Consider the following 23129-nt stretch of genomic DNA (forward strand, 5'->3'; position numbering starts at 1 on the left):
GATTTTGAATTGAAGGCTATGCTCCAGGTCTCGTGCATCACTTCCACGATCGAGCACTATCAACATGAGGATCAAGCGTTATCACTTGATGCTCGAGCATTGAGCCCCAGATGTTTGAGCATGGTACCTAGTGCTCGAGCATATGAAGCTTGGATCGAGCAATGTTAAAGGAACAAGACGCTTCAGAAAATAATTAAAGAAAATTGGCTAAGTGTCAATAATTAAAGTAATGATCGAGCACTATTCACTGAAGCTCGAGCATCCATCCAGAGATGCTCGAGCATTTGTTCCTGAAGCTCGAGCATAAGCCTTAAAGCTCGAGCATCCATTCCTGAAGCTCGAGCAATGCATGACATGGTAGACTAAAAGCTACGGGATTCTTCTTTTTATCACCGTATCTTATTCTAGTTGGGCCAGAAGACCTAAAAGCCCACCAAATACATATTTTCTTCTATCAAAGAAGGTATAAGCCTTGATAATAGAAGTCCAAAATTCTAATCTCTTTTACGGTATTATTCAGAAGGCTGAAGGTGTGGTGGCTTTTAGGGTTCCTACAACCTTGAAAGTGCAGATCTTGAGAAGAAAGGTATCGTCCGTGACGATGGAGATGCACTTAACACAGATGCTATCCAACCTTGTCATGAGTAGCTAATCCCTTTCTTAGGGCACTGATGTAACCCAACGTTATATTATGGTTTGATTGTTTTGACTCTGGGTTTATTTTAATATACAATGTTTTCTTGATTATATGACTATGAGCACATGAGACAACTCAAGTGGTTTTTCATGCTTTAGTAGAATATAAATTGTTATTACCTTGTCTTAGAATAATAATTTATGTTCTATTCTCAACCTACCTTATTGTACGGTATCTGGCGGAGCCCTGCCGGATACAAGGATAGAGGTCATATAATGGTGCTCCAACATATTTTACAAACGAATGTTTTCATAATCTTTACTTAGGAAAGGTGGTTCATTCACACAATAGTTAAAGTAGGTAGAGTAGGTAGGTGAATAGTCCACGCTAACAATAGATAGGTTATAGTTAGCTAAATTTGTAAAACATCTTTCTTTAAACTCTAAACTGAACGAATGTTATTGAGTTCAGTTCATTTGAAAACACAATTAGTTAAAATCCCAGAGTTGATTCAATTGACCATAGGATAACGATTGTGATGAAGTCAAAGCCCTAAGATCTTTCCTTCTCTAATCATTCAATTTAGTTTAATTTGCTTTAGTTAATATTTTGTTTAATTCAAGTTTGTTAAATCGTGACAACCAACAAACTCTATAATTAAGTTTTTTGTAAACCATGAACCTAATTTAAAGGCTAACACAAATTCCATCTTTTTGTGGGTTTTACATCCTCTTTGCATAGAGCTATATCCTACATGATATCGTATGATTGCGAGAGACACATCATGCATCATTTATGGATTATATGCATTATATGCACCGGTATGGGACGGTGGCATATTGGGGATGGATTAGATCAAGACGTTAATTCCTACCTATTCATACATACAGAATAGATTAACTAAAATAGTTAAATCCTATATGGATTCATGTCCTGTCAATTAAAACAGTTGAACGACATATTGGATGTTTGTTTTATTTTCTGTATTAGGAATGATTTATATATATACTTATGGTACCGTGATATGAGCTTGAGTCTTAGGATTCTGGTTAAGGTACGTATATCGTCTGGGATGAGTAATTAGATATAGTTGATGTTCCCTGGTAGGTATAGGTACACATGCACACCGTAATGTGTGATTTACATGTTACTTTCTATTCAAGCTGAGACTATACTATAGGCTAGTGAATGTCCTATAGTGTGTATTTATATCTATATGGACTACTTTAGTTATTGCCGAGCTAGAGCTATCTAGGATGTATCTGTGTATTGGGTTTATGTATGGATTGTAGTAGGATATAACTTGCATGTGGGCCTAACCCATTCTTATTTTTTAGGGGTTCGTCGATTCCAGGCTTAGAGCTTGATCGTGCCTCACTCCTCCAACTACATAGGATTTCCTTTCATATTTTTAGTGTTGGGTTTTGATTCTGTATTTCACTTTCATTTGGGATTGTTAGGGGTCCACTAGGTGGATTTCCGAGTTATACAGAAATTGGAAATTTTAAATTATATTAATTTATGATTTGGAGGTTTTTAATATTTAGAACTCTTTTCAGCTTTTATTATTTTATTTATTAATTCATTTTTTTTTTGTATTCCGTGTTCAATTACATATTAATTGTCTGATATACTTCGGATATGTGCTCGGACTTGATCACTCGTGGCTCTAGAATCGAGGGGTATCACATGTAATGCCCCACGTGAATGCAAGCGTATCCGTCTTCCTAATGGCTGGATCATCTACCGTTTATGACAGTGCCCGGGATCAACAAAAATTCACTCTACTGACCACCAATAGTACAAACCTAGGCTTATTGAGAAAACACCTCCAACAGACCTCATCGAAGTCAATCTGGCCCATCCAAAAGAGCAGCTTCACATAACCTTTCTCTCTAGTGCACTCAGCCTCCAGGATTATTCTCAGCTCATTTCCCTTTTGCAGGAGTATCATGATATCTTTGCAAGGACATACAGCGAAATACCCGGCCTCCATCCTTCATTAGTTTCACACCATTTTAACATCCTACCTAGTGCTCGATCGGTCAAACAAAGTGCACGCACTTTCCTGTTGGAGCTCGAATTCCAGATCAAGGACGAGGTCCAAAAGTTACTAGAGGCTGTATTCATCAAACCCATCATCCACCCCACTTGGCTGGCCAATATCATCCCAATTTAGAAGAAAAATGGCCAGATCAGGGTGTACGTCGATTTTCGGGATCTCAACAAAGCATCTCCCAAGGATGACTTCTCTTTACCAATCATTGACACTTTAGTCGATAGCACAGCTGGTCACGAAATGTTCTCTTTCATGGATGGTTATAGTGGCTATAATTAGATTCGAATGGCTCAAGGTGATGCAGAGAAGATAGCCTTTCGAACTCCCCTCGGCGACTTTTACTATACCGTTATGCCGTTCGATCTAAAGAATGCAGGAGCCACCTACCAACAAGCCATGACTACCATATTTCATGATCTCCTTCATCACAATCTCAAAGACTATGTTGACGATCTAGTCATCAAGTCCAAGAAAGTAGGCAGCCATATCCATGACCTACGGCAAGTCTTCGAGCGATGCAGGCAATATAACCTCAAGATGAATCCCCTCAAGTGTGCATTTGTTGTTAACCATGGCAAGTTCCTAGGTTTCATAGTCAATCGATAAGGCATCGAGGTTGACCCGGCTAAGTCTAAAGCTATCCTTGATATGCCTTCCCTGACAACCCAAAAGCAGTTCAAAAGCTTCCTGGGTAAGGTTTCTTACCTTCGTTGATTCTTACCAGCCCTCGCCGAGGCCACTCATGCTTTTAGCACACTTATCAAAGGCAATGCTCATTTTTCCTAGCCAAACACTCATCAAATGACCCTTGAGTGGGTTAAACAAGTACTACTATCACCATAAATCATACATGCCCCACAGACGGGGCAGCCCCTCCTATTGTACATCATTTCCACTCCTCGATCCACATGAGCACTCCTGGCCCAAGAGGTCGATGGACAGGAATGACTAGTTTACTCCATTAGTCGCCTGATCTGTGATGCTAAAGAATGATACTCCAAATTGAGAAGAACTGCCTAGCCTTAGTCTTTGCAGCACATAAGTTTCGGCACTATTTCCTCATCCATCGCATCTTCCTCCTCACCAAATGTGATCCTTACCGCCACGTCCTCTCCAAACCTATGCTCGCTGGCAAGGCCGCGCGCTGGATCCTCTCCCTCGTCGAGTTTGAAATCAGATGCCACCAGCCTAAGGCCATCAAAATTCAAGCTCTAGCCGATCTACTTGCTTAGTTTCCAAATGAGGCCTACGAACCTGTGGCTGAACAACTGCCCCTTGTTGTCCTTCTGGTAGCATCCATTGAGAACACTCAGGAATGGCATTTATCCTTTGACAGTTCTTCTACAACAAAGGGTGGTAGCGTTGGCATCGTGCTATCATGCCCAACGATAACTTCCACTGCTACCGTCAAACTTGACTTCAGATGTACCAATAACGAAGTAGAATATGAGGCTTTAATCCTTGGACTTTTGGGTGCACTCGACAAAAAGATCTCTCAGCTATGCATCGATGGTGATTCCAAGCTGATTGTTAAGTAAACCTTCGGCGAATTTTCTATTCGTGAGCCTTCTTTAGCTTTTTATTGGACGATTATCCGAAAGCTCCTTTCTCGATTCGTTTCCATCTGACTTGCGCATGTCCCGCAGTTTGCCAATCTATATCCCGATGCTTTCGCCACACTTGCATCAAAACTTGACATTTATGGTGATACTCAAGAAGTCACCATCCACAAACAGACACAACCTGCAATCACTAGCCTTCTCCTTCTCGAGGAACTTAACAATTGGCGCCGACCAATCATCGATTAGTTGCAGACCCTCATTAGACCGCTGCCTCTCATACAGCTCAAAAGCTTTCATCTTATCCAAGGTCTCCTTTATCATCGATGGCCCTCGGGCATCCTCAGTCGTATTTTAAGAGACATAGAAGCAAGGGAAGTGTTGCACATAGTTCATCAGGAGCATTGCACTACAGCTGGTATCACCCTTTTAACGACGTATTCAGTGACAAGGTTATTACTGTCCAAGATGTCGAGTCAGGATACTACTCTACAGCGCACATGTGTCACCTGCTAGAAATGCCCTGATATTACTGAGGTCTTCGAACTAGACTTGGCAGATTTGAAAACCCCCTTCATTCAAAACCTTCAGCACAATCATCGCCCAGACAACCCGGCCTTAGCTGCAAAACTCAAATATCAGGTGCACCATTTTTATCCCTCCGACGATTTGTTGTTTCGCTTACCAGTGAGGGCCACCCCCTGCGATGCCTTACCGGTATTGAGATCCACGAGGCACTCTACCAAGCCCACTCGCTAGAACATCTAGGTGCGCATAAATTATTCCAACATCTGATCGAGAGGGATTTTATTAGCCAAATATGGAATGGGACGCCAAATCACATCTGCAGCAGTGCAAACCTTGTCAATACTATCATCACCAGATCCACACTCCCCCAACAGTGCTACACCCCCTCAATACTCCTTTGCCCTTCCACACATAGGGTTTGGATCCCATCGGCCCAATTAACCCTTCATTTTGTAAGAAGTAGTGGATCCTCACCGCTATTGATCTTTTTTCCAAATGGGTCAAAGCAATACCCCTGCGACATGCTACAGGCATTGCCGTTTCATTATTTATCAAAGAGCACATCATTTGCCATTTTGGCATCCCGGCGATCATCCTTTTCGACAATGGCACACCTTTCATCAATTACAAGGTCGCCCAGTTTCTTAAGCAATATGACATCATGTAGCGTAGATCTACTGCTTAATGGAATGGCCCAACCAACTCTTGGACACACCCAGCACACCCTACGGTGTCCGGTATGTAAAACGAGAAAAAACGAAAATGCCCTTGCAAAAACAGAAAATCCCAAAAAATAAAAAAATAGCAAAAATCATATAACATTAGAGTTATATAGGCCACGTTTCCCAATGCCATTACACCCACGCCTCTTTACACGCGCCTTATTTTCTTTCAAAATTTAAAAATGACACGTGGATGTGGTTTAGCTACATCACCAAGTGTCAAATTTAGGTGACACCACAACAGTATGACCTCCGAACAATAAAGACAAAATAACAACACTTACCTAAGATCAATAAGACAATAATCAGTCGAAGGGTACCTTGAGTCGACCCAACCATAAATCGTCGATTGACGGGCGTCGAACCTCGATCTGACCTAACCACTAATCGTTAATCGACGGGCCTCGAACCTCGATCTGACCCAGCCACGAATTGTCGATCAACGGGCCTTGAACCTCGATCTGACTTAGCCACAAATTATCGATCAACGGGCCTCGAACCTCAATCCGACCCAGCCACTAATCGTCAATCAAAGGGCCTAGAACCTTGATCCGACCCAGCCATTAATTATCGATCAATGGGCCTTGAACCTTGATCGAACCCAGCCATGAATTGTCGGTCGATGGGCCTCGAACCTCAATCCAGCCTAGCCATAAAAAATCAATCAATGGATCTCGAGCCTCGATCCGACTTAGCCATGAATGGTCGATCGGCAAGCCCTGAATGAAGAGTAATGGTAGGACTCTTCGAAGTTAAGGAATACAGAAGGGACTTTAGAATGGAGGATAGAAAACAAGCTAAGTTTTGCAAAAATAAGACCCAGTTCGAGGACCAGAGTGAGAGATAGCCGGAGTAAGAGCCACTACCCTTACAACTAGCCCTACCTGGGTCATTTAAGGATAAGCGTTACACTTGACAGCGGGACCTGAAGGATAGGGATTAGGGCAACATGACCTATAAAGGTACATGGGCCCTGCCTCATCTGACGGGGAGGCCCAGCAAGTACCACCTGAATGACTTAAGGCTATAAAAGGGAAGCGACGAAAAGGATAGAGGCAAGGTATTTTTCGGACCATACACTCCAAGCAGCATCTTCCCTACCATCGCTCCAGTCCTTGCTTTGGACTGGTTTTCTCTCCTTTCTTCAGTTCTTCTATTTTCCTCACATTGTTTTAGTGATATATCCTAGGTCCTTTAACTATTCAACCATCTTTGAGAAACAGGTATCCACGATCTTCTTGATGGTATTTTTGATTCTTGATCAATGAAATCCTTATAAGTAATATCTTAACTAAAAGGATGATGCCTCTTAACATCAAATAATCAAAAGCATTATACATGAGATGATACGTATTAGATAACGTGAATAAACATATGAATTATTTGTATCTTGTTTGCCTTCACTTTTGACTACTGTAATACCCCTAATTATTTGTATTATTTATTTATTTATTTGTTTTACTTGCATTTTTTAATTGATTATTTGGCTAGTTGCTTAATTGTTTACATTAATTGTGTGCTTAAATGATTTGTCTTAATTAATGTGGTAATTGACTTGCTTGCTTTGATGGGGTGTAATTTGTTTGTATGATTTTGCTTGCTTAGTTGACATGTTGCTTAATTGTAATTTTGTGTTAGGATTGAATGATTTTAATTATTTTATTTTATTTTATATTTTAAGGAATGGATATTGATAATAGTAATGGACCAACCAATTGGGTCGCATGGACTACTTGGAAAGGAGATTAATGGGTATGACTATTTACCCATGGATGTTGGTACATATATTTATATATATGGGTATATTTGTATATTTATGGATATTATATTTATTAGTATATTAAATAATTATATTAATAAGTGTAGTTAGTTTATATATATATATAGTTATAAGTTAAACTTATATATATATAATTACGTACAGACTTCATATATATGTATATTATTTATATATATATATATTTATTTTATTCAGTATTAAGGAAGGAATTGGAGAGGGATTAGGAGTAGGTTATATTTTATAAGCCTATATATATAAGTATTGTCTGCCATAGGGTTAAAAACCCTATTCACGTTAGTTGTTGGAGGTAGAGAGAAAGAGAGGAACTGAGAGAGAAAAGGCTTGGGTTTTGGCTAAAGGTTGAAGGCTTGACCAAGAAGAAAGGAAGAGGGCTTGCTCGTGGATAGAACCAAGAGCAATAGAGGAGTCCTTGACGGCAATCATGATTACCAAAAAAGTTAGGAAGAACAAGTTAAGGTTTCAATCCAAAACCTAGAAGCAAATTCTTATTCTTACTCTTTCCCTTAGGTTTGTGTTCTATACATGCCTAGTTAATTCTAGGGGCTAATCAGATAATAAATTAACCTTATATGCATGCTTGAATTGGATTAAAACTGAGTTATGTATTATTTTGCGTAGAATTTTTATTACATGAGAACTTGGTTTTAATTGGTGTTTAAGATGCATAATATATTCAAATAATTATTTGGAATTGTATGGAACTTCGTTGGGACCTTTAGGGACCTTAACGGGGGTGATCGAAATGTTAGAAAGTCACTGGAGATGAAGAAGACGGAGGATAGCCGGAGTAGAGGCGGTTCTACTCGGAGTAGAAGCGGCTCTACTCCTGGGACTTCACTGTACGTGGGTTTTGGCTACTGTTTTTTGGTTTTGGGGTATTTCAGGGTTGTGTAGGTCACTTTAAGGGTTGTAAATGACTACAGTGGACATGTTAAATACCCACAGCGCATAATCTATATTAAAGTGCTAAGGATTTGAACAATATGAAATCATAATTAAATTTGCATGTTGTTAGTGGATGTTTTAATTGCTGAAAATTATTCTAACAATTTAAATAGATGTTAAATGATTTAAATCATGGATTATCAGTATAATTTAGTCATGTATTTATCTAATGTTGGGTATGCTAATTTCTGGATTTAATTGATTTATTATTTATTTCTTCATCAATTATTGGATGGAAGGGAGGAATTTAATTGCTTAAAAATAACTTAGCAATTAATATGGATGTTATATGATTTTAATCATGCATGGGTAGAATAATATAGTCAGGTGTTTGGTCTAACCTTATTATGCTTAATTCTGGAATTTTTTTATGATATATTTAAATTATTGCATCAACTGTGGATTTACTTGATGTATTGTTTTATCTGTTGCATCATGTATTGGATTGTGTGGTTTAAATGTGCCAGTATGGAACAGTGGCATTCTAGAAATGGATTAACCAAAAAAATTAAGTCCTGCCTATTTTATATAAGGGAATGGATTAACTAAAAATGTTAAGTCCTACTTATATTCGAGTCAGGTCAACTGAACAAGTTGAATGACTTATGGAGGATTATTTTTTTTACTGGATATTTATTTATGTTTGGATAGAACGGATTATTTATATATATGATTATGATGCCATGATATGAGCTTGAGTCTCAGGATCAATGGTTAGGGAGCGTATATGCAGTAGGATGCATAGCTAGCTATGAAGGTCAATGATGTATACTGTTAGGTCTAGGTATTTATACCCACTTCAGGTACGTTTTGCATGTTGCCTACTAGTCAGGTTAAGACCGTTTTGTAGTCTAGTGAGAGTCCCTTAGTGTGTATTTATATATATATATACGGATTACTAGTTATTATTGGATTGACTAGGATATATACGTGTATCGGATCTCTGCTTGTACTGTAGTATAATATAACTTACTTGTGAGCCTGACCCACCAGTATTTTTCAAGTGTTCGTCAGGAGAAGGGATTGTTCGTGCTGAGCAGGGATCAGTGTATTTCGCTCTTCCGGATTGTCTGCATAGGAGTTCTTTTATGATTCAGTTTTCTGATGTAGACAGTTATTGCTGTCATTTGTTCTGTTAGGATTTTCTAGGGGTCCACATAGTATAGATTCCCGAGTTATACTTTGGATGATTAATTGTATCAATAAAATTTATTATTTAATTACATTTTATTTTGAGGTTTCAATTAATGGATTATCATTTTAGTGTTCTTTCTGAAATTTATTTATTCTTATTCATCCATTTTGTATTCTGTGTTCTATTATTGCCGATTTTTTTTTGATATCCTCGGGTATTCACGCGTGGGCCTGGCCAACCCACATCCGGAAATTCAGGGGTATCACAGTTGGTATCAGAGCACTCCAGGTTCAAGTTTCCTTAGGAGTGTCTTTTGTTATATGACTTCCGCATTGCGTCTCTTAAAATTTAGAGTACATATTAGGATTCGTTGTACTCTATTTACGGTTCGCTAGGAGGAGCTGATGTCTATTATATTCTGTAGTTACGAAATGATTGACACTAGAAAGAGGATGGGGTCCAAGGCAAAATCGATAAAGACCCAAAGGAGTAAAGGAGTACGTTATCGATTTTTTTGCCAGAAGGCAGAATTTTAGATCGAAGGTTTATTTCTGGGTTGGCATTATTTTAAAAGTAAAAGCCAAGGAAGGATTTAGGTGTTCATGATAGGTTACCGCATATCGGGGCCAACACAACTTCAGTTAATCTCAAAAAGGAGACAAATGAGGAGTATGAGTCCGAAGAGGATCCTAATGGAAGAGATTTCAGCGTATCCAAGAAAAATGGTACTAAATCTTGAAGATGAATAATTGCGCGAGGGTTATCTTATTTGCTAGTGATATAGCAAATGATATTAGTAGAATTGGTGTTGATCAATCTACATGTAGTTAAACTTTATTATTATCTCTAAGTGAGATGTATAATGAGTACTCTTCAGGAGTTTGTGAATCGGCTGGAGTTCTTATCAGAACAAAACATATTATTTTAGATCACATACAGGAGAGCGTTGGTATTATGTTATGACGTTCTAATTCGCTTTATAAAGCCAAGTTAGACAGTTTACATTCCACGTATAAGGAGGATAAGCGTTAAGCCCTTGGTATTTGCTTAGGCAAACATATGTTGCTTTTAAGTTATATTTAAAAATGATGAGTTTCGAGATTGGATTAGTACCTATGAAACTATAAAAGGAAATTTTGTGAAATAATTTTGTAAGTTGATTTCAGAGGAGACTTTCTTTTCAAGAAAGAATGATGGGCTTTAAGTAGGATTATATTTTGTTTTATTGTGTATGTCATATGTGTTTTATTTTCGTTAATTATTCAGGATTTGGTTTGTGGTTTAGTTGGGGGCACAAGTGTGTGATCAGCCAACTACTGTTTTTAATAATATAGAGTAATAACGCTAGTTACGCTTGGATTCTGAGCATGTGGTCATAGGATTTAGTAGATATATATAATTCTAGCCAAGCTATTGGACCTGAACATGTGACATTATGGTATGTTATTTGGGATGTGATAGTTAAACTATCATTACGAGTCAAATAATCTAGTACGATTAGTTTGATGTACTTTACACTAGGTCTGGATTTATATCATATTACAATGCCATGATAATGGTGGTTGTAAATGTTTCTGTATTCGTGAGGTTTTGGTAAATAAAGACCATTATAACTCCACGATGGTTTGTCAGAGGTGTCAGAGTTGCAGAACATCTTTTTGGAAATTTCAGAAGTTGTCACCAAGTCAGAAGAAGGATTTAGTACTGGTTTAGGTACTTATTAAAATGACGCCAAGTAAAGATAGTAGATTGAATAAATTTTCATTAGGCTATTCTTAATCGAGAATTTATTCGCGAGGGTGTGTCATTAGGAGGAGTTGTCGGTGTTACACATGGAGGAGGAAACTAAGTCTTATTCGTTGCATAAATAATATGAAATTTTTTTTTAGGTCATAATTCGCAACAATTAGCTGTTTCTAGGACATTTTTGACTTATTGAGAGGATGGAAAGGTTACATATTCTTATAAAGTTAGACAAGAAGTCTGAGTGACACTTACTTGTATTAAAGAAACAGGATGTGTCAGCGATAAGATGGAGAGACCGATCACCTATATAATAAAGAAGAGGTGCACAGTGTGTGTGGAAAAGTTGCAGTTAGTTGACTGTTGATGAACTGAATTACCGGTTGACTTTCAATATCGGTAAGTTTATCATAGATCAGTGGTGCATGGATTTAGTTGCAGAGTTAGCATTTGAAGATGCTAGGTAATGGGTGCATACGAAGGCTGGTGGTACCAGATTAATGGTGCACTCTGTAGATAAATTAGAAAGAGGAAGTAAGGACTGAGGTTTACAATTCTTAGTTCTCTATTCATCCAGGTGGAGATGCGATGCATTATAATATGGAGCAGATGTTTGGTGGACAGGCAAAAAGAGGGACATAGAGATTTTATCTCCAAGTTTAATATTTATTATATAGTCGGGATTGACCATCAAAGATCACTAGATCCTTGCAGCCATTCCCTATACCGAAGTGGAAATGATAGAGTATTTTCTACGGATTTAGTTAAGGGATTTCTGACTTTACACAAAGGTCAAGATTCTGATTGGGATATTGGTTGATGGATAAATTAAATCAGTTTAAGTCTTGTCTATTTTGAACTGGTAGGACCTCAGTTCATATGAATAGAACAGATCACGAGATGGCTTACATGGATGGAAGTGGTGATTACCATTTTACATCGCGTTCTGCCTGGTGGAAGCAAATAGGGAAGTAGATGCTTGCAATAACCGATATGATATTTAAATCTTTCGGTTAGTTATTGAGTTATCAGTTGAAGTTTTTAGCATGTGTAATAATAACACTTGCTCTTACCAAGCTATTTAAGTATGTCAACTTTAAATATCGGAGCTGACCCTGGAGGAGGTATTATCTTTACTCAGATAGAGCTTAAGGTACTAGAGGAGGATTAGTAGGTTCTGTGCATGATGTCGGAGTGACTAAGATGTAAAATTTGTAAATTTTTCACGATGCACAGACGGTTATAAGGTACATCCAGACATTAAATGTCAGTTTAGGGGAACATGAATGGATAGGGACATGTACAACATTGTCTCTAAGAGTATCATCTGTTAGAAAGGTGGAAAATTGATAATCAGATATTATTGGAGATTTTTGTAACTTCCTATATCAAAATGGGAGTAAGACTAATCAGGAGGGGATGGTATATAGGAATTATCGACATCGCATTGGAATTTTGATTCCATAAGGGTTAAAGTGATGGATTGAGTAAGTTCGCTTATGAACATTAATTAGAGTATTGTTCACTTTGGAGTTTCATATCAGTTCTACATTGCAATGATAATGGAGTACATTATAGCATGTGGATATCCATTATCGTTGATGAAAAGTGTTATTTCGAAAGAATTTTTCTGAAGATATTAAAGCAGCAACTTTGCTTCATATCTCTATACGGAAGATTCGATCGCAAAATTATATTTGATCATGGAGGATATGCTTAGGACATATATCCTAGGTTTTCATGCATAATTGGAAGCATTTACTTTGCATTTTAGACTTTTGTCTATGGTAATGTTGGCACAAGGAGGTTGGTGTGACAACGTTTGAGGTTTTGTATAGTACATAGTGCCGATCTCTTATTTGTTGGTTTGAAATGGAAGCAAGGGTTGTAAAATCAGACCTTGAATTCATTTAAGGATACGTCGGAGAGAAATACTCTCTTTTGTAAAAAGTTTGCCAGTGGTTTGGAGGCGGCAACAGATTTTCGTAAATACTCGAACTCGTACACTAGCGTTTTCTATCAAGAAGTAGTTTGCTAGTGATGTCTTCCATATAGATAGCAAAGCAATTTTTGGAGGAAGGTCAGTTTTTACGTATTAAATTGACTTTTCACGGGTTGTGTTTATCATTTGAGGCAGTTGCCTATCGATTAGCGTTACCAAATCGTTAGCGTTGGGTGCATAGGAATTTTGTGCATATATTCTGTGGCACTTGGAGGAATCTGGAACGTGACCCTTGAATAAATATCAGGTAAGATGGAGTTGTTGTTAGATACAACCTATTAGTAGTACGGTTATTTTGTTTCTTGAATATAGGAACCATATATATTTATTTATTCACGTTGGAGTTAGGTGGAACCATCATAATGAGGCTGAGTCCACTTGGGAATGGGAGGAAGTCATTCACTTATAGTTTCCAAAAATAATGGAATAAAGTAAGGGCGAATTCCGAAGATGGAATTCCTTTTTTTAGGGGGGAGGAATGTAATACCCCTAATTCCGGACCATGGAGGAAGGAAGAGGGCTTGCTCGTGAGTAGAACCAAGAGCAGCAGAGGAGTCCTTGATGGCAGTCACGATCGCCGGAAAAGCTAGGAAGAAGAAATTAAGGTTTCAATCCAAATCCTAGAGGTAAGTTCTTATTCTTACTCTTTCCCTTAGGTCAGTGTTCTATACATGCCTAGTTAACTCTAGGGGTTAATTAAATAATAAATTAACCTTGTATGCATGCTTGAATTGGATTAAAACTGAATTATGTATTATTTTGTGTTCTTGCTAAATCTTGAATTTTTATTACATGAGAACTTGTTTTAATTGGTGTTTAAGATGCATAATATATTCAAATAATTATTTGGAACTATATGGGACTTCGTTGGGACCTTAACGAGGGCGATCAGAATGTCAGAAAGTCGCCGGAGACGAAGAAGATGGAGGATAGCTGGAACTAAAGCGGCTCTACTCCTAGGACTTCACTATATGTGGGTTTTGGCTACTGTTTTTGGTTTTAGGGTATTTCAGGGTTATGTAGGTCACTTTAAGGGTTGTAAATTACTACGATTGACATGTTAAATACCCATAGTGCATAATCTATATTAAAGTGCTAAGGATTTGAGCAATATGAAATTTTAATTAAATATGCATGTTGTTAGTGGATCTTTTAATTGCTGAAAATTATTCTAACAATTTAAATGGATGTTAAATGATTTAAATCATGGATTATTAGTATAATTTAGTCATTTATTTATCTAATGTTGGGTATGCTAATTTCTAGATTTAATTGATGTATTAATTTATTTCTTCATCAATTATTGGATAGAAGGGAGGAATTTAATTGCTTAAAAATAACTTAGCAATTAATATGGATGTTATATGATTTTAATCATGCATGGGTAGAATAATATAGTCAGGTGTTTGGTCTAACCTTATTATGCTTAATTCTGGAATTTTTTTATGATATATTTAAATTATTGCATCAACTGTGGATTTACTTGATGTATTGTTTTATCTGTTGCATCATGTATTGGATTGTGTGGTTTAAATGTGCCAGTATGGAACAGTGGCATTCTAGAAATGGATTAACCAAAAAAATTAAGTCTTACCTATTTTGTATAAGGGAATGGATTAACTAAAAATGTTAAGTCCTACTTATATTCGAGTCAGGTCAACTGAACAAGTTGAATGACTTATGGAGGATTATTTTTTTTACTGGATATTTATTTATGTTTGGATAGGACAGATTATTTTTATATATGATTATGATGCCATGATATGAGCTTGTGTCTCAGGATCAATGGTCAGGGAGCGTATATGTAGTGGGATGTATAGCTGGCTATGATGGTTAGTGGTGTACCCTGTTAGGTCTAGGTACTCATACCCACTTCAGGTGCATTTTGTATGTTGCCTACTAGTCAGGTTGAGACCGCCTTGTAATCTAGTGAGAGTCATTTAATGTGTGTGTGTATGTATATATATATATATATATATATATATATACAGACTACTAGTTATTGTTTGATTGATTAGGATGTATACGTGTATCGGATCTCTGCTTGTACTGTAGTAGAGTAGAACTTATTTGTGAACCTGACCCACTATTATTTTTCAGGTGTTCGTCAGGAGTAGGGATTGTTCGTGCTGAGTAGGGATTAGTGTACTTCACTCTTCCGGATTGTCTGCAAAGGAGTTCCTTTATGATTCAGTTTTCTGATATCGACAATTTTTGCTGTCATTTGTTTAGTTGGGATTTTCTAGGGGTCCACATAGTATGGATTCCCGAGTTGTACTTTTGAGGATTAATTGTATCAGAAAAATTTATTATTTAATTCAATTTTATTCTGAGGTTTCAATTAATGAATTATCTTTTTAGTTTTCTTTTCGAAATTTATTTATTCTTATTCATCTATTTTGTATTCTGTGTTCGATTATTACCGATTTGTTTTGCATATCCTCGAGTATTCAAGCATTGGCCTGGCCAACCAGCATCCGAAAATCCGGGGGTATCATAACTACCATTACTCTTAATTAAAAATACTTTTTATATATATATATATATATATATGAATATGTATAATCTTTCTTTGCATTCATATAAAATATATACCAACTCTTTTTATTAGCTGTTTTAATTTTCCTTTTTTATTTTTAAAGAACATGAAAATCATAACTTTTTTTTAAAACAAAATTATTCATTAAAACCTTTTTTATTGTCTTTCTTACCTCTCATTCTTTAATCCACACACACACACACACACACACACACACATATATATAAACAGTTTTGATATCTTACACATAATCTAATGGTTAATTTTCGAATGCACTTCATTAACCTCAGATTTTTTTTTTTTTCTTTTTTATCAAATTTCACTATTAGCCCCTTTTAATATGTTTACACGTACATACAATAATATAAATGTATACACACACACTGGTGGGAATTTGTGTTGGTGATTCGGGTTCATGTCGTGTCAGAGTATGAGTATTCTGTTATATGGGTCGACATAAACACGACACGATTATTATTCATGTCAAGAAACCCTGACATGAACATGGTACGATTATTGCACGGGTAACATGACATGACACGCGTAACCCATTTAATAAATAGATCAAGATTTGACACGATAAGACACGCTTAAGTCATTTCTGACACGAACATGACATGTTTATTGAACACGTTTAGCTTAATGGTCATTTTTAACACGAACACGACACGTTTATCTAATACGTTTAGTTAAACGGGTTGGTAGGTAAAACACGAACATGACACATTTAATTACAAATTGTGCAAAATTGACTTTTTAATGTAAGGCACCATAAGAGTGTTTTTTTCTCGTGATCCTATTGATGGACTTTTGATAAGTACAGGAATAACTATAACTGTCTAAGCTAATTGGACCGATAAAATTAGACAATTACTTTTAACTACTATTACTCTTAATTAAAAATACTTTAAAATATATATATGTATATGTATAGTCTTTCTTTGTATTCAAACAAAATATATACCAACTCTTTTTATTAGCTGTTTTAATATTCCTTTTTTATTTTTATTTTTATTTTTAAGGAACATGAAAATCATATCTTTCTTTAAAACAAAACTACTCTTTAAAACATTTTTTATTGTCTTTCTTACCTCTCAATCTTCAATCCATATATGTATACGTGCACACACACGTGCGCGCGCACACATATATATAAAGAGTTTTAATCTCCTCTTACTCATAATGTAATGGTCAACTTTCAAATTCACTTCACTGACCTTAGATTTTTTTTTCTTTTTTTTTTTTTATTTATCAAATTTCACCATTAGCCCCTTTTAATATGTTTACACGTGCATACAATAATATATACGTATACACACACTGGTGGGAATTTGTGTTGGCGGGTCGGGTTTATGTCGTGTCAGAGTATGAGTATTCTGTTATATGGGTCAATACGAACACGACACGATTATTATTCATGTCAAGAAACCCTGACATGAACACGGCATGATTATTACACGGGTAACACGACACGACACGCGTAACTTGTTTAATAAATAAATTAAGACTTGACAAAATACAAAATGACACAACAAGACGTTTAAGTCATTTCTGACACAAACACAACATATTTATTGAACACGTTTAGCTAAACGAGTCATTTTTAATACGAACACGACACGTTTAATTACAAATCTTGCAAAATTGACTTTTTAAAACGTGTAAGGAACGATAAGAGTTTTTTTCTCGTGATCTTATTGATGGAATTTTGATAAGTACAGAAATAACTACAACCGTCGAAGCTGATTGGACCAATAAAATTAGACGATAATGGGATAGTGTAATCTTTTTAGTTTATCTTCTTGAAGGTATTTTTTTCTCTTGATCAATGAAATTCTTATAAGTAATATCTTAACTAAAAGGATAATGTCTCTCAACATCAAATGATCAAAAGCATTATACATGAGATGATATGTATGAGACAACGTGAATAAACGTACGGATTATTTGTATCTCCTTTGCTTTCACTTTTGACTACCATTACTCTTAATTAAAAATACTATAATATATATATATATATATATATATATATATATATACACACACACACCTGTATATGTATAGTCTTTCTTTGTATACAAATAAAATATATACCAACTCTTTTTATTAGTTGTTTTAATATTCCTTTTTTATTTTTAAGGAACATGAAAATCATAACTTTCTTTAAAGCAAACTATTCTTTAAAACCTTTTTTCTTGTCTTTCTTACCTCTCATTCTTGAATCCATATATGTATACGTGCATATATATATATACATATATATACATAAAGAGTTTTGATCTCTTACTCATAATGTAATGGTCAACTGTCAAATCCACTTCACTAACCTTAATTTTTTTTTTTTTTTTTAATTATCAAATTTCACCATTAGCTCCTTTTAATATATTTACACGTACATACAATAATATATATGTATACACACACACTTATGGGAAGTTGTGTTAACGGGTCGGGTTTATGTCGTGTCAGAGTATGAGTATTTTGTTATATAGATCGTCACAAACATGACACGATTATTATTCGTGTTAAAAAACCCTGACACGAACACAACACGATTATTACACAGGTTACACGACACGACACGCGTAACTCATTTAATAAATAGATTAAGACTTGACACGACACGAAATGACACGATGAGACACATTTAAGTCATTTCTGACACGAACACGACACATTTATTCAACACGTTTAGCTAAATGGATCATTTTTAACACGGATACGACATGTTTAATTAAATGAATTAGTAGGTAAAATACAAACGCAATGCGTTTAATTACAAATCGTGCAAAATGGACTTTTTAAAACGTGTAAGGAACCATAAGTGTGGTTTTTTCTCGTGGTCCTATTGATGGACTTTTGATAAGTACAGGAATAACTACAATCGTCTATGATGATTGGACCAATAAAATTAGACAATAATAGGATGGTGTGATCTTTTTAGTTTATCTTCTTGAAGGTATTTTTGATTCTTGATCAAGGAAATCCTTATAAGTAATATCTTAACTAAAAGGATAATGCCTCTCAACATCAAATGATCAAACGCATTAAACATAAGATGATATGTATGAGACAACGTGAATAAACGTACAGATTATTTACATCCTCTTTGCCTTCACTTTTGACTACCATTACTGTGATACCCCTCGGATTCGAAACACGGGTTGATCAGGCCTAAGCTCAAACTCGAGGGAATATCAAACAATTAAAGTATTTTAAAGCGAACACAGATGACAAAATGCAGTAATAAAGATGGAATAAAACTGAAAGAAACATTTATTATAAAACCCTCCATGCATAAGTGAAATAATAAAACTCCAATCCTCCCAAAACTTCAAGGTTACAACTTGGGAATCCACTGGTGGACCCCTGACCAACGGTTCAACTGAAACTGAAAATTTAAAATAGAAAATGCTAGAAACATCGAGAAAATCCTACGTAATCAGATGAATGTGAGACTGTCCTTGACAAGCACGATCAAGCTCTAAGGCTGAAACCGTCCTGTACCTGAAAAAAATAATAAAGGAGTGGGTCAGACCCACGAGCAAGTTCTAATCTAACTGCAATCCATACAATGACCCGATACGCAGATACACCGTAGACACCTCACAATATCTATCTAGTCCATACGTATAAATATATCCACACTAAGGGACATTCACTAGTTTATAATAGGGGTCTCAACCTGAATAGAAGGCAACATGCGAATGCGCACCCAAAGGTGGGCATGAGTACCTAGACCTAACAGGGTACACTTCAACCTATTATAACCAGCTACGCATCCACCGCATATACGCACCCTAACCAACGAGTCTGAGACTCAAGCTCAGCTCGTGGTACCATAAACATATATATAACATCCATCCAAATCCAGGGTATGTAGTTCAAATATTTAATAAACTGACATACAACAAACCAACTGGTTAGTCACTCAACTTATTCAGTTGATGTGACTTAACCTCCATCCATTAATCCAAGAAGCCACTCAACTTAATTGCAGTTGACATGTCTTAACCAAAATTAGGATTCAACATTTATAAATCCATTCCTTAAATCCGTTAGGTTAGGTTTGGGTGTTTGGAGCTAAACCGTCACCAGTATGTCACCGTCCCATACCGGTGCATACTATCCTCCATATCCAGGTAAATTACAATATATACATAATGAACAAGTAATTTACAATCCAAAACCACCATCCAAATAATTGCAGAAAAGTATTTAAGATTTCAGCAATTTAAATCCCAGAATTAAGCCATGTAGTTGCAGGAAACAGTTTAATAGTTTACACAACTAGCATCCAAAGCATGCATAGACCTAATCCAATATACCAATGACTCTATCATGCATTTAGAACAAATTCTATAATCCCATTATAGTCTAACAAATTGCTAAATTAACCTAAACAATTTATTTTGTCCCATCTGATAACAGTGTACTGAGTCATACGCTTTTATACTGTTTTATCCTTTCTCTTAGAGACTTAAATCATGCATCAACTAGTTTAATCACACTTAGAATCAAGTAATTAAATCATCTGAAAAGTCCCCACAATCCATTAGAAGCATCCCAAGGCTCAAACAGTGTCCAAATTACCAAACAGTGCCTTAAAACTAAAAAAAAATAAGATTAATCATATATTGCAAAAGGGAGCCTGCTCCAAATTTTGGGAGCAGGCTCTTTCAGCCTAGAGCCGGCTCTAGGAGTCCTTAGAGCCGGCTCTACTTGTTGTGGGAGCCGGCTTCCACATCCATGGAGCCGGCTCTCACCTCCTTTGAGAGCCTCTGTCCCCGTTGCTTCGTTTCAGTCCGTCTGCTCCCTCTCTGATCAACTCCTACCACTCTGTTGGTTTCTAAAGTAGATCTTAAGCATCTTATTAACACCCAGGAGCATCCCAAAGGTTTGATAACAACCATTAGAAACAATTATAGAGGTTAAATTTGCTACCGAACTAACCCGCGTTAGGAACAAATCTGAAACTTTGCAATAACAGTTCTAGTTCAACCCCTCTGTTCCTCTTCACTACTGATCTTTAGAGTCCTATAACACCCCATAATCATCCCCATGATTTATTTACAGAGGTTAAAAACAATTAAAGAAACAAAAATTGCTAACAACCATTACATGCTTAAACAGAGAACTGAAACAAGACTTACAAACATTTAACAGAATTTATTTTAACACGCAGAGATCAACAATATTTTATATGGTAAGCATTTAAGTTCTGCTTTAATAATTAATTAAACCCTAGAGATTATCTAAGTGCACAGAACACAAGCCAAATGGAAGGAGGAAGAGAAGAACTTGCCTGTAGTTTTAGACTCAAAACTTGTCGCTGTCGTCCTAACTTCCGGCGACCACTGCAACACTGTCTAGCCTCCTATTACTTCTGTTCTTCCCTTTTCCTAAGCCAAATCTTGAAGCCTCGGTTGGAAACCTCATAAACTTGCTCTGCTCTCTCAAAGCCTCACTCTGTAACTCTCTGTCTCTATGTTACGTGAGTAGGGGTTTTCCAACCCTCAATACAGATACAACTATGTATAAATAGGCGTAAAAATCCTAAACCCTAAGCTTTGTTTAATTCAGCCAGAGCCCTAATGTAAAACTCTAGTCAGTCGGCCCATATAGTAATCTAGGTTATAAGATACTCGGCTACATACGCGTAACCTCTTAGGGAACCCTACTGTTTAAAATTAGACCAGTTAGTAATTTATTTTAATACAGTAACTGATACTAATTTAAACTATAATTTAATCTAATTAAAATATTTAAATAAACCAATTTCCACATTAGAATGACCAACTAATCCAATTACAGAAAATACACATATAACTAAATACACAACCCAATTAAAGAAAATAAGAAACAATTAACAAAAATAAAATTCATAATTAAACAATTAAAACACTTAAACAATAAATGCCAACTAAATACATGTCACATAAAATTAATAAATAAAAATAATTAAACCAAACAGTCACGCAAAAATACAATAAAAATAATAAATAAATGGCGAGACTATCCTTTTAAAATTAGGGGTATTGCAATTACTCTTAGTTAAAAATACTTTAAAATATATATATGCATATGTATAATCTTTTTTTGTATTCAAACAAAATTTTTACCAACTCTTTTTATTAGTTGTTTTAATATCCCTTTTTTTATTTTTAAGGAACATGAAAATCATAACTTTTTTTAAGGGTCTGCTTGGTTAGCTAGAAATTGATGATGGAAAGTAAAAGAAAAGAAAGTGAAGTGAAAAAAAAAAAAAAAAAAAAATTAGTTTTCTATTATGCATTTGATTAGCAAGAATTTTTTTTGAAGAAACTTGTGAGAAAATGTACTTTCATGCGAAACTAAAATTTTCACGTATTTTATAGAGGAAACATTTTGAGGAAAATCAAACAGTTTCAGGAATATTACTTTCCTCAAAACTTTCCTTTTCACGCTAACCAAACGGCTAAAAATCTTAAAAAATTTCTGTTTCTTTTCTTTTCTCGCTAATTCACGCTAACCAAACTAACCCTAAAAGAAAACTATCCTTTAAAACCTTTTTTATTATCTTTCTTATCTCTCTTCCTTCAATCCATATATATATATATATATAAAGAGCCTTGATCTCTTACTAATAAGATTTATTCTTTACATAGATCATTAGATTAAATCTAATGGTCAACATTCAAACCCACTTCACTAACTTAGAATTTTTTTTTTCTTTTTTTTCAAATTTCGCCAGTAGCCCCTTATAATATGTTTACACATACAATAATATATATATATATACACACACACACACACACACACACACATACACTGGTGGCAATTCGTGTTGGCGGGTCGTGTTCATGTCGTGTTAGAGCATGGATATTCTGTTATATGGTTCGATACGAATACGACATGATTATTACACGGGTAACACGACACGATACGCATAACCCGTTTAATAAATAGATCAAGACTTGACACGACACAAAATGACACGACGGAACACGTTTAAGTCATTTCTGATGCGAACATGACATGCTTAGCTAAACAGATTATTTTTAACACGAACACGGCACGTTTAGTTAAACGGGTTGATATGTAAATACGAACAAAACATATTTAATTACTGCATCAATTCGGGCTGATACGATTACGACACGAACACGATTAAGCCAAACCCAAATCCACTTATATTGTGTCGTGTTCAAATCGTGCTAGCGTGCCGTGTCAAATATTGCTACCCGTACACACATACTCTATATGAATTTAGGCTAACCTTATGTACGAACATGAATATATGAATTCTAGCCGACCTTAAGGACAGTGGATACGCACACATGTTATTATGTTTTTAAATTAAAGTTCCTAGTAACATAATTAAGCTTACCACTCAAAATTTCCTTAAAAAGGTCAATGATATCTTCCACAATATTTTGCACGGACCAACAATATTAAATACGGTATAACATCGCTCAGT

This window comes from Cornus florida, unplaced genomic scaffold (assembly GCF_030987335.1).
Source record: "Cornus florida cultivar Cherokee Brave unplaced genomic scaffold, ASM3098733v1 CherokeeBrave_3.0.0_Hap2_Chr09, whole genome shotgun sequence".
Taxonomy (NCBI): Eukaryota; Viridiplantae; Streptophyta; class Magnoliopsida; order Cornales; family Cornaceae; genus Cornus; species Cornus florida.